Source organism: Passer domesticus, chromosome 5, assembly GCF_036417665.1.
Source record: "Passer domesticus isolate bPasDom1 chromosome 5, bPasDom1.hap1, whole genome shotgun sequence".
Taxonomy (NCBI): Eukaryota; Metazoa; Chordata; class Aves; order Passeriformes; family Passeridae; genus Passer; species Passer domesticus.
The window spans coordinates 23,371,339-23,385,289 of NC_087478.1; the positions used below are offsets into that span (position 1 = coordinate 23,371,339).

At 43.9% G+C, this 13,951-nt stretch overlaps 1 protein-coding gene across 3 annotated transcripts in view; it reads right to left on the minus strand.

The window, feature by feature from the left end:
* Positions 1-13,528, minus strand: part of MET (MET proto-oncogene, receptor tyrosine kinase) — a 90,045-nt gene extending 76,517 nt beyond the window's left edge. The window contains exon 1 of one of the 3 annotated variants that reach the window (XM_064422331.1): positions 13,391-13,528. The gene's annotated coding sequence lies outside the window, so the exon portion shown is untranslated. Of the gene's footprint in view, positions 1-12,627; positions 12,767-13,163; positions 13,256-13,390 lie in introns of those variants that run through there. The other 2 variants (XM_064422329.1, XM_064422330.1) reach the window with 2 other exon arrangements.
* Positions 13,529-13,951: the final 423 nt, after the last annotated feature.

Here is a 13,951-nt window from a genome sequence, read left to right on the forward strand (position 1 = left end):
ATGCTATGCTTGATACAGTCCATGCCATGACTAATAACACAAGGCAATATTGATCTTCTGGGTCAGGCATATGGACATATTTGGGGGTCACGTCCAATATTCCATGTTTGAACAGACTAAGTCATCTCTAATCTATTTTCACCACATATGCAAAGCAAAGGCCTTTATCAACTTCTAGTGAGTTGAGATAAATGCACACACACCCTGGTGGACTGAGGAAATCACACAAGCTTGCATAAATATCTAAGACTTTGTTTCTGGTGTTACAGAAACACCTCATAGTAGGAGAAAGCAACTTACTTGCATTTCTGAGTTGATCCTGTAGATCAACTTTTTTGCATGAGTCTGAGTATTTTGTGGTTGTCTGTACTGAATGGGAACAGTGTGATTTCCTTGGAATGCAGTTCCTCCTTTTGTAAAGAGCCAAGTTGGCAAACCTGGCTGCAAGCACAGTTTTAGCTCAATTCCCTCAACTAGTCTCAGCACTTAGACTTGCTACTTTATGTTTTACGGTTATAACAGCTATCTACCTGAATTCTTGTATTGAAATGCAGAGCATATTTTGGAAGCCTTTCCTGTCTTGTAAAGCTAACAGCCTTCCATACTGTGATAATTAAAGGAATGGCATGGGTCATAAAAATGAAAAAGATTAAAAGGAGGATAGCCATGAGTAACCAAGACAGCATACAGATTTGATCTAAATGTTCTAACAGCAATTATGAATGATCTTGATGCGGGACATTTCCTGCAGTTTAATTGTCATTTGCTGCTAATGGTTCTTAGGAGTCCCTGAGATAACAACTCTTCACAGCCAAACATTAATCTGTTAAATAAAAAGAAAAAGTTCTATATGTCAACAGATACAGATGGTAAAGTATATTATATATGACGACTGTACCAAAATAAGATGATGAGGTATATTTTATTAGAATGGTATCAATGAATCTACATGCCCACCAAATTACCAAGTTTCATTTTAATGCCATAATAAATATAATAATATCAGCAACTAAAACCCAAGAAGTCCCTGAATTCTTCCAAGGTGTGGTACAAATACCTAGGATACTAAGCAAAAGAAATTGGGCTGGCTCCATTCTTTCCTCTGGAAGAGCTGGCGGGACGGTGTCAGGCAGCGGCTTTCTGCTTGCTGGGTACACATAAAGCATGCCACTGTGTGCCATGACTTCACCCCTCTCAGTTAATGTGTCTCCAAGAACCACAAGGCAAATTAGCAACCAAACTTACGGTCAAGGATTTCCAAAAGGTTGCTGATGCCTTGCTTGATACACAGCTCGTCAAGCTGAGATGTCATGGTCTAACTGTTCAGGGTCCCAGCGAGATCAGCACATCTGCATGACTGAGCTGGGCTCACAGATCTGGAGAAGTGGCCCAAAGGCTGGAATGAGACCCTCAGCTCTCCTTTACTCAGCCTGCAGGGGGTGGCTTATCCAGGGAAAGGAAAAACCAAGAAAAAGCTCTGCTTGTGGACCTGAGTCAGCACTGTGCAGAGGACTTTAAGTTGCCTCCAACTCATCTCCTTTCATCTAGGAACTTTTGTGGGGGGAACTGGTTGATACTGTGCTTTGTCTGCATGTATACTTAGTGTTGGAAAGCAGACTGCACTCCTTCCATGCTCAAGCTGGCTCGACAATGTATAACCATGATTGTGTAATGCTGTGTTTGAGATAATCAGCCCTGCCAAACACAAACCACCTCTATGCAAAGCTTTGGTGGTCTTTACCCCAAGTGAAAACGTGGTGCAAACACTCAAAACAGCTACAAACAAAACTGAATTGGCTGTGTTTGTAAATTTGCTAGTGAAAGCAATGAGGTCTTTATTTATGCCCCAGCTTCATGCATAATCTGATACCAAAGTTAATAACCTGATGGTCTACTTAGCTTCATAGCAGCTTTTTGATAATCAAACAGGAGCAATGTCAAGGATAGTGTTCATTTCCCATCTGTGTTTGGTTAGGAGGTTATGACCTTTTCTTTTTAATGCTGACCTCGCTTTTGTCACTGTAAGTTTATGTTATTGCAGTGCACTTTAACTGATGCCCTACTTTCACTCAGTTTAGAAAGGGAGTTAATGACGACTCATTGGCATGACCGCTGCCTCGCTGCGAACCTGTGATTCATGATCGCCTTCCAAGGACTTTACGGAATTGGCCTTCATAAATCCCGAAATGGCCTGGGACCAGCCTATCTGACATCCTGGCTCTCACCAGAGGCAACAGTGTCACAGCTGCAATCAGGAGAGTGGCTGATCTGTAGCAGCCTCAGCTCCTTTTTTTTTGGCAGATGTCCCTCAGCAAGGGTCTGTCAGGCACAGTTTTTATTTTGAAATATTGTGTTGACCTTCAGAAGATGCTGAAAAGCTCAATAGTTTGAAGAAGGAGTTCAGGGATGGCTGCGCACTCTGAGTTTTTTCATGCTAATGGGATCTTTTTTGTGTGCTTGTTTCTGAAAGGATTTTTCGGCCGGTTCATTTACTTTCTTTCAGCCTGTCCTCTCCCCTCATTTGAAGAGACCTGGGAAGCTTAAATGTGCAACTGTTGCTCCTCAGAGGTTCACATTTATACTGGGCCCAGAGCAAGGTTTTGGGCTTGTTCAGACCCTGGAATGCTTCTTTTGGAAACCTGGAGCCAGATAAGGAGTCTGTGAGATAAACAAAGAGGCTGTTTCCAAACTTCAAGAGGGTATTTACCTTTCTCATAGGGGTGAAATGAGGCTAATGAATCCATTCTTACAAAACACCTCCAAAACACAGAAGGCTTTGTGCTGATAGCACTACAGGCATAGCACAGAAAGACTGAGCTGTAGGATGGTGCCTGCAATAAAGGGGCTGATTTAAAACCATGGTCCTCATCCCTGCATGAAGAGGCTGGCCAAAGGTCTAAGGCCTTGGGACTGGCTCTGCTGCTTTTGCCCCCTGCCCTCTCTCTGCAGCCCCTGCCTGCACTCCCTGCCCTTTTGCCATGACATCCAGCAATCTACCACTCCATGGCATTCCTCACTCTCCTCCTCCTCTTCCTGTCCTGGTAGGAAGATGCAGAGGGTTGAATGTGAGTCCTCCTGGGCAAAGCTGTCCTGATGCTTTGGAGCCAAGCCAGCTGGGAGGAGGAGAGGGGATGGCGTGTGGTGCTGGAGCTGCCTGTCAGCAGCAGGACCTGTGCCTGGCTCCATCCTGTCTGGGCACTGCAAAGGAGCTTGGCTGGGAGCTGTAACCCAGCCAGGACTGAGAGGCTCTTACTGCTCTGTCTTCTCTTCCAGGACTCCAGCTCAGGTGAGATCCAGGGAATATTCAGCACAAAATGCTGACACTGGTTAATCTAAGCACCTGAGAGTTTTGTGGCCAGTGTTAGCTTTTTAGATCCCTTTGTTGGGTTTGTGCCGTGAACTCACTCTAAACCCCATTTGAGATGCCAAAGCAGACTCTCTGGATTTTCCCCATAACATTAATCTTGTTTATCCAAAAGAAAAATAAAATGCCAGAGGTAAAATTGGAAATTGGTCTGTAAATGTATGTTTTTAATTTAGGACTTCATAGTGAAATAATTGCTCCTGAGTGTGATATTTTACTAAACAGTTGATATTTGATTCAATATTTTGAGCACTGAACAAAGGTCACTGTCATTTAGCAGGAACATTTTCTTTCACATCCCTCCTCCTACTAAAATATTCAAATTATATTGTATTACTTATTAGCACCATGCGTGTTGTGTTCAGACAAAAATATGGACTACTTATGATTAATAATTACTCACTTAAGCATTTTAAATTTGAAGAAGATACAGATGTTTGGGGTGAGGATGGACAGATCTCAACTCTTCTACACCTCACTTTCACCCAAAAGCCTGGTTTTGGACCTAAGCTAGGGCAGGATAAGCTACATTCCTTCACTGTGAAGCCATCATCTTTTCCAAGACTTGACTGCACAGGCTCTGTGCAATCATTACTCTCATTGATTCCTGTGATAGTTGAGCTGACTAAGGACTAGAGAACAGGGTGCTTAAGACAGGCTGAAAGACAGATCAGTTGGCAATGACAGAATCTCAATACTATCTCATTTAAAATGAGCAATAGATATTAGAGGGTAAATACTGAGATGTAGAAGATGTAACAGGAATAATAGGTGCAGAACAGTAAATCTTTAAAATCTTATATATTGTTAATGAAGATAATAATTACTCTTTACAGAAAGGCTGAATTAACCAACGCTGCATTTCTAAGTAACTAGCTAATGGACACAGGCATTACCATAAGTCGTTGAAATCCCTATAAACCAGGAGTAGTCAAATATTTGACTGATGGGCTTTTACCCCTGTTAATAGCATGTGATGGTGGTCTCAGTAAATAACATAACTTTAGATTTCCCTCTTGCAGCTGGGAAAGGGGGACTTTCTTATTTTTAAGCCACCTCTTATTGCTCCTTGCTGCTTCCTGAAAGGCTTTTTATACTGTGAAAACAATTCACTGGTTGTTACCTTACTTTGGGCCCTGCAGGGGATTTTGGGTGCACAGACTCTGCTCAGATAAGCAGGGACCTCTCCCACTGCAGCCAGAGGAATTTTTAAGCCATTCCAGTTTACCTGCTCAGCTTGTGTTTCACTGACAAAAGAATTGTGGCATTATTTGCATAAAAGAAGTTCTTTCAAAGTATGTTACATGAAAACTTCTCAGTTTGAAAACAAACAAACAAAAATGCAACTTGGCCATCTTCAGGAAGCAGCAAAGTTTTATCTGCGCTCTACCCCTGCTGATTTTATCATGGCACCTTATATCTGAAGAAAAGCAAATACATAGTTATTTTTGTAAATGTGTTTTCAGAAGAAAGGAAAAACTCCACAGACCTGGAAAACAGGCCTTCTAACTGAAAATGACCACTCAAGGTATTTTCCCTTTTTTTTTTTTTTTTTAACTCTGTGTGAAAATCATAGGCTTCAGTTCTGCAATTAGAATGTCATTAATGATTTTTGTGATTTCATGTACACTTGTGCTGACTTTACTTACCTTCTGTCTGGCTCTCACCTCTCTCAACTTCTATTAGCATGTTCTGCATTCACAACACTTCCCCTCATGTAGCCTTCCACAGTCACCCAGGGAAATAAAAAAGGTGACTGTTGTTGGTTAAGTCTTTTTGAATACAACCAGGAGAAGGAGAGAATCATCCCTTTCTCACAAATGGACATGCCTTGCAATCCCTCTCTTTTGTATACATAAGGTCAGGATAAAAAGAACAAAAATCAAATGTAATCTGATAGAAATAATAACTGAATTCTATGGGATTTAATGGAAGATAAAATGTAATGAGATTTTAACATGCAGTTCTGAAGCACAAACAGATTGAATATTAAATTTCATAGGATAATTCAGAAGCTTATAGTAAGGTTCCCATGCTAGATCCAATAGGATTTTCCCATTGTGGAAATTTAAGGTGGAGAGTTGACAAGGTCTTGAAAATGTCACAGGAGAGGACATTCCCAGAAAAGGAGCTATTTAATCCTCTGAGAAGGGAAAAGGACACAGTGAAATGTTGCCACCATGTCATGTACTCTGGTAATTTGTTTGTAAGGCCAGTGTTTGCAATACCAGGCAAAACAGACATTTGGGAATTTCAGATTCTGACTGCAATAGGCTTAATATACCCTAAATACTAGGAAATTAAGAAATCAAAGTAAAGCATAAAAACACAGTGCACATCTGGGTCCTCTGTTTTCAACTCTTGCATAGTTTGCACTGAAGATGATAGAACTTACACCCTGACTTTAACTAAAGGCACCTACATCCTGACTGGGGAAACACCCCCATTTACTATTTGAAAGTGCTCAAATACACACAGTGATAAAACTCATTATCATGCAGCACTCCATCCTTGAACATGTATAGGAAGGCAAAAGCAAAGCCTTCAAAGTTTTCATTCATCAAAGTTTTCTTTTCCTTCATCAGAAGACTTAAACAACAGTTAAGATAGTTTTCAATCATCTGCTGCAAGCTAAATCGCATCATCAAACATGAACAACATTTTCCACTCATCTAAATGGATGGTAAATACATTTTTAGGGTGAAATTTGGATTATTTTCTCTGATGCAGAAGTGCTTTATCACACACACAGGGATCTCCACATTGGCTCACTGCTTACTGGAGCCTATTACTCTTTGCATTCTACCTCCTCTTTAAAAGATTATTAATATTGCAATTATATATATATATTTGTACTTCAGCTTTGGGCATTTGTAAGAATGATATTGAATACTGAGTATTAACAAGGAACATTTTCCCTCAGGAAAAATATTGGCCTCTAATCCAAACAGCAAAAGCAATAAACCTAAAGAGTTTAAGAAAAGGTTTTACAAGACAGTAATGTGTAACATGTAAAATTAGTACCCTCTCTCTAGAAATAGACAGCAAAACTGAATATAATTAAAGTAACTTATTTAACATTTTCAGTGACATCAGGAGAGGGCAATTAATCAACTTTTACCATTAATTCAACTACCAACACCTCCCATTGTCTCCAGCAAAGCTGCCTTGCTCTCTTTTATCCAGCTTTCTCAGACCTAACAGAATCTGATCTATTTGAATGAGAAGACACATGAAAGTATATATAATAATACCCATAATAACACCCCTAACAGATATCAGGATATATAATAGCAATAGATAAAAGGATATGGAATTCCCATAACAGAAATCCTAATACAATTTTGAATGCAGAATAGTCTCAAAGATGGAGAACAATCCAAGTCTGAGTTACCCCAGAATATATCTAAGACAAATGAAGCTTGTGGAGTTGTTTTACTTTGTTCTTTTCTAGTCATGCTTTGGGTCAATCCACAGATTTGGGACTTTTCTCTGGGCCAGCCTGGAATGCTGGGCTTACTTGGAAACTTGCTACTTTATCCTCACAGGATCATCCACAATGAGGGTGTGTAGCAGGGAGAAGCAAATCCCAATGTCTTAATTAATATCTCTGATGGTCCTAAAATTCTGGCGATTTAGTTTGGGTCAACCAATCCAAAACACACTCTTATTTATGATACAGCCAAAGACAAAACAATAAAAAGCCATGTATGTCTCTAGGCATTTAGATGGCACAATAGTCCTCTATCAAGCTTGAAATCTCACTAGTTAAATTAGTTTCAAAACAAAGCAAAAGAAAGGTGAGATTGAGCATCCAGCTCAAACAAACTAAAAAATAAACAGAGAAACAGAAGAAACATTAAGTTAAGAAACATTAAATAAGTGAGTTTGGAATTCTAACTCTAGATGATAATTGCTTTCATCTAACTTATTAAACATGCTCAGAAAGAATTTTTTTCCACAAAATTTAGATGAAAGTAGATAGTTCCTGCAGGACTTAACAATTTGTACAACTATTAATGAGAAAAATTTTGTGTCAAAACAGATACATCAACTTTCCATTCAAGTCAGAGAAGAGGAAATCCATTTTTCAAATATGGTACAGACACACAGAGAAGGAGAGCTAAATTGAGTGTCCATGAAGAGTCAGTGACAAAACTCCCAGGGACAACAATGAGGCCACAATCTTGCTCAGGGTTCTTACCAGAAAAGCGGCACAACCACAAAAACAGGTAAAAAAAGCCATTTTCCTAAGACCACATGTGTTGTTGGAGGCCTGAGCGTTTGTGGTGGGTGATAAAGGGATGGAATTCAGCTGAGGGCATGCTCTGCCAGATGTGGGCAGGGGTAGCAGCCGGCAAAGCTGGGGCTGGGTGTGGACATCCCACACCAGGGCCATGTGGCTCTCAGCCCTAACAAATGCTCAGTGTAATCAGTCCATTAGTCCAGGTTTCTCCCAGTCCCAGACAGTTGTTTAAAATGAGCATTATTTGAAGCAAACCAGAAACCTTAACACTGTATTTCATAAATAACTGTAACTTTACTCCCTAAATTCATGGTGGTCCAGCCTTGTTACCATTGTAGGCAAAATGCCTTTCTGACTCTCACCACCTCTACCCCCTGAAGGAGGTTCAGCTATGGCAGGTAGGGTGCAAGGGCACACCACAAGGTCACAAATCTACACGCCCCAGACACCAAGAGGCAAGAGTATTGTATGTGCTGTATTTTTGGTCACCTGCCCATATCTCAACAGCTGAAAACCCTTCAGGTATTACATGCCATCCCCTGCAGTAGGGCTACCACCTGGAGGCCACCTGCTGGCCTGCTCTTTCTAAAGAGAAGCAGAGAATTTTATGTGACTGTTCAGTCACAACCAAAGCTGCAATTCTAGCCATTTCATAAAATAAATTATATATTTGGCAAATTTCATATCCTTATGCTGAAATAAAATCTGGCTGAAGCAAAAAACATCCTGTGTGGGAAGTGAACAACTTACATAGCATAAAATTGTCAATAAAAATTAATTACTTGTTGCTTAAATCTAGCTGTCTCTGTAAGTGTGCCTCCTCAATTAACTGAGTCTGCTTGTAGAAGTGTAACTGAGAGGCCCCTGTGCTTCATCATCAACTCCAGAGCCATGCTATTTTGAAAATAAAAGACCTGTATCCTGTCCAAAAAATAAACTCTGGAGGTGACTTGCTGTGTTGCCATTTTGGATTACAAAAAAATACTCAGCCAACACACAGGGGAAGGCTTAATTCCAGCAAACACACACATAAACAGGAAACCTCTCTCCAGTCAGAAGGTATTTTTCCTTCGTACAATGGGGTTCAAAGATGTGTCATCATATAGTTTAAAACAATTACTAAGGAACCTTACCATTTCCAATAGTTTAGGAATAGAGTTGGCTTCCACAGTTGAAAGCCTGTCTGAACTTGCATGGGAAGCACACAAACACTAACAAATATATGCTAGCTTAGGCCAGTGCAGAATTTTTAATCAATAAGCATGTCAAACTGGGGGACAGGGAGGGGAGGGAATCAATTTTCAGAAGGCAAATGGTAACAACTGTAGATTTAATCAAATTGCAGATGCAATCCCTTACTATTCTCAATATTTTTGAAAGAAAGTAGCTCCATGGCAAAGAATGTATTTCAATAAATGTCACGTATTTAGGTTTATTGCTGAACTTTTAAATTTATCAAGCTAGGTCACTGATCCCTCACAGAAATGGTAACCATACATGTCAAAAAGATTTTGAAACTGTTTATCTGGATAAACATAAAAATGAAGGAACTGCAGTAAAGGAAAGCAACTTACCTAAAAAATTGTTACTTTTGTATGATTACAGGAAAAAAAGATACACCCGTGTGACCCTTCAATGTGAGGGTAATGCTGCAAGGTACACAACGAGGGGGATAGCTATCAAATACCATGGTGATGGCCATGGTGTGAACACTTGAGCAAAATGAAAATCTTCTGAAAGCATTTGGCAATTTTCTTTCCCCATGCATTTGTAATCAAATTTATCATGAATTCAAACATGAACCTTTTGCTGCCTTCCATACAAAAGGACAATTGCATATTAATTTTCTTGGGACAAGCAGAAGAGACTGTCAGAGCTATAAGATGCACAGAAAAAGCAGCATTTCGCTTAAGAATTTTAAGCTTATTAAACTCTTCAGCACTGCAGAAACTCTTCTGTTATTGACAACTGCTTGAAAAATTAAATGTTCTGGAGCACTTGCTTCCCTGGAGACTGGCGTGCTGGGAAGAGAGGCAGAGGAGAGGTTTCAGACCATTCACTGCTCCTGTTGCACCACACACACTCTTGTGCCTGGCTTGTGCACACAGCCTCTCCTTAAAATACAAGCATTATAAAATACTTAAATTTGAGGGTTATAAGTCCCTCAAATTATTTATCTCCATTTCTATTTTCCACTCCCATATTTGGTTTACTCAATTGCAACTAATTCAATGAAAGTCCATCTGAACCAAGAGGACTCGGTCTCCATCCAGCCACATCAAGTGACAGAAAAAAAATCACAGCGTGACTAAAAAGTCCCAGAACAGATCAAAAACCATGGCAATCTACTTGGGAACACTGTTTGCTTCAAAGGAGTTATATCCTGGACTAACGTGGTCTGATAACTTTACCTCTCTTTTCTTTTTCTAATGTTTAAAACTGGAAAGAAAAAATACATTATCTTCTTGTACAACATCATAGTTTTCCTCAAGGCAAATAGCTTGGCAATTTGCTAGATTTGTTAATGCTAGAGGAAACAAGTTAGCACACATACCATGTGTTTGAATGCCTTTGGAAATTAGATTGAAACACTGATTTGATTTCCTAAAAGGTATCTTAAACAAGGCAAGGTTAGAGATTTGGAGAGTAATGAGAATTTGTGTGACTTCAAACAGCTCTACATAAAACAGACCTGATATTCTGGGGGGAAAAAGGTCACCTAATTATTCGTTTCCTGAAGGCCCTGTCTATACTACATTTCCCCTGGGTAAGGAAACTGATTTAAAAATGGCTTCTGCTAACATGTTTGCATCAGTCGCTATGTATGCGACAGAGATTTTTAAAGCCACTGCCAAGAAAAACACATGATTTTTGTAAAATAACAACAGAAACCTCCTCATCTTGGCTGTAGCAAAAAGATGCCATCCTCAGAGTCCTGCATGGAGCTGTGGCCCTGACTCCTTGGTGATGGCATGCTGCTTGGGGCAATGTGGCATGACCACCAGTGGTGCATTGCACGGGTTTAATTACCAAATAAAACCTTTGCAGAGGAAGCAAAGTCACCAACTGTGGCCACAGCAGAGAAGATGCACATGCTGATGGTTCATCTGAGGGTAACAGACTAATGAAACATGAAGTTGTGCCACCAGCTCAAAGGACAGACAGCAAGGTAGCAACAGGGAGGTAGAAAGCCTGGACATCATGGTTTCACGGGAGCCTACCACAAATCTGGTGTTGCCACCCAAAATCCTAGCAGGATGTGTTTGAAGTGTCACACACTGCACACATTCCTTCTGCTTTGCACCAAACAGATCCTTGTAAGCCCCTACTGAATTTTGTGTTTCTGTAGTTTCAGAGAATGCTCTTCAGCTACCCTATTCCTTTCTTGTTCAAGAAATGATGTGTCGTGCTGAGAGAGCCCAAGCAGGATTTCCCTTACACTAGATATTTCACAAACACAGATGGAGATGGAGGACCTCTCCTTGCTTTCTGCCTGAAGCAAATAAAGTCTAGACACATGCCCACCACAAAGCAATCATGGCACAAAGCAGATCACCCAGTGCTCTGTGACTCCCACTGCTGCAGCTCTGCCTCTCTGGCTACCCCAGCACAGCGTGCTGCCGGCATCAGGTTCCCTTTGTGGCTGTGAAGGCAAGACTGCTGCTCTTACACTGCAGCCAGCTGTGCCAGGTAGTCTCTGGAGTCCTGGAAGCCAGATTTGGGAGGCAGCAAGCTTTGAATTTCTCCTCTGAATTGAAAAATACAGAGCAGACATTTGCAGATGACAGAAGAATAAGAGTAGGCAGGTTGCCCCCTTTGATTGCACTGGACAAGCAAGAGGAGGTTACAGGTCATCAGCTAAGGTACCAGAAAACCATAAACGCAGGAGAATCAGGATGGGAAAGGCAGTACTGGGAAGATAATACTTGGTATTAGCTTTGCTTTCATGAGCTTTTCATTGAACCTCTGCTGAATTTTGGCTTTCTGGCTGCCTTGCCCTGACTCAGTGAGCTCCCATCCATCTATGGATGCACTGTCATCTACACTTGAGCAAATAACACGTCCATGAACCCCTCCCCAGCCACAATATGTGCACTTTATCTTACCAATAAAGAACTGCTATGCAGTGGTTAACCTCTGACGAGAAGGGGGAAAAGGAAAAAAAAAAAGAGGAAAAAAGGGAAAAAAGAAAAAAAAGAACAAAAAAAGAAAAAGGGAGCAAAAGAAGCGAAAAAAAAAGAGAGAATCCTTATAGGATAATAAAGACAATTCATTCCCTCTCCGCCAAAAAGGCACAGAAATTGACTCTCCCTTCTCTAAATAGCAAGATGAACATTTTACAAAATATCCCAGTTTCCAAATTATTCCGTTTGTATTAGAAGACAGAAAAAGAATCATACAGTGCTGAAGAAGGATTAGGGCACAAAGAACAAGCGATACAGTCATTCTCCAAGTTACTTTGTTTTCAACATGCAGCTCCTGCCAAAGGCTAGCTTTTTGCTCTTGCAGTGTATGATCTGTAAACATTTAACCAGCTCTCTGAGAAACATGTGAGACACTTTAGCTTGCCTGATTATGAATCCAAACCTCTCAGATCTAAAATAAAAAGACAACAAAAAAGAGACACCATCCTCTTTTTGCAGCTGGACAATGAAAAAAGCACCTGTGGGATGAAAGCAAATGAACTATCACACAGGGCATAGGTTCTTCGGGAAAAGCATGCACTGCAGCTTGAATAAACCTCCTACAGGTTACAAACGCACAGTTTGTTAAACAACACTGGTATTTGATTATTAATCCCTATTGATGTATGCGCAAAACTTCCAATTTCTAAGGAGTGCATTCAGTTTTAAAAAGCCTAAGACCAGAGAATTTAATGCTGACATGGAAACAGTGGTGGAATGCCATTATATGAGCCCTTTGCCATTTGTTTACCGTTCGCAGCAAATTCTCCTTTTAAAAATGGGAAAAAACCCCAAAACAAACCCCAACAACAACAACAACAAAAAGGCCATACCGCAAGGAAAACTGTGAACGCCGCGCAACCATAAAGTACACATCCCCAACTTGGGGAATCCCGCGGGCTCACCCTGCGCCTCACGGCAGGCGGTCGGACCGGCCACCACGAGCGCGGAGCCGCGGTCTCCGCGCTGGAACTTCCAGGCTGCGCTGCCGGACGCTGCCCCGCGCTCCTGCCGCGCCGCAGAGCGGGAGGGGGCGGGAGGGGCAGCGGCTCCGCTGCGGCCACGGGGCGCTGCCGGCAGCATCCCGGGAAGCGCTGCCCGGGAAGCGCTGCCCTGCCCCGCGGAGCCTGCCCCGCCCGTGCCCGGTCCCGGCGCCCACCGTGCGGAGCCCGGCCGGGGCAGGGGCCGGCCGGCAGCCCCGCTCCGCTGTCACCTGCCCCGCGGCCCCGGCCCGCCCCGGAGAGCGGCGGCGGCTGCCGCGCTCCCGCGAAGTTCCCGGGCGGGGCTCGGCGCGGCACCGTGCCGCTGCCCGCCCGCCCCCGCTGCCGGCTCCGCTCTCCCCGCGTCCCCCCGCGGGTGCCGTCCTTACCGCGGCGGAGCGGGCTGCGCGCCGGCACCACCGCCGGAGGGGCGAGCGCTGCAGCCCGGCGGGCTGGGCTGGCTCGGCGCTCCCGGCCCGGCAGCCGGCCCAGCCCGGGCGGGGCGGAGCGGAGCGGGGCGCAGCCCGCCGCACCTCCGCGGCCCCGCGCCGCTCTGCCCGCCCTCCGCCCGCGGGCTCCGGCTGCCCCGGCCCCGGCCCCGCGCTGCTGTCCCTACCTGGGGGCGGCAGGGGCTGCGCGCCCCGGCGGGCAGGGGCGTCCCTCCCTCCGTCCGTCCGTCCGTCCGTCCCTCCCGCACGGCACCTGGGCTGCGGGGCGGCTCTCCGCGCCCTTCCCTCAGGCGCCTCCGCCGCGCTGGTGGCGGCTCCCAGCGGTAAATCAGCCGGTCCCCGCGCTCCCTCCGCCCCTCCGGCGCGGTCCTGACCTGCCTGTGACTCACCACATCGCAGGAGCCCGGGTGCGCGGTGGGGGGGAGGAGGGAGGGGGGCCTCCTTCTCTGGCTCCCCCTCCCCTCCTTTCTTCCCCTCGTCCCTCCCGGCCAGGAGCCCTCAGCCCGGGGGCAGGAGGGATGGCTGTCACTCCGCAGCTGGGGAAAGCCAGGAGGGGACCCTAGGTGGACCTTATCCTGCACCTCGGCGTTTTCAGGCCAAGTACCAGTGGCACAGCCTCCCTCCTTACTGCCAGCCGCTGGGCACTCTCCGTCAGATGTCTGTGCCTGACTGATGCTAAAACCTAACCCTGAGAGATCAAGATATGGGCACCCCTGGGCTTGTCCTGA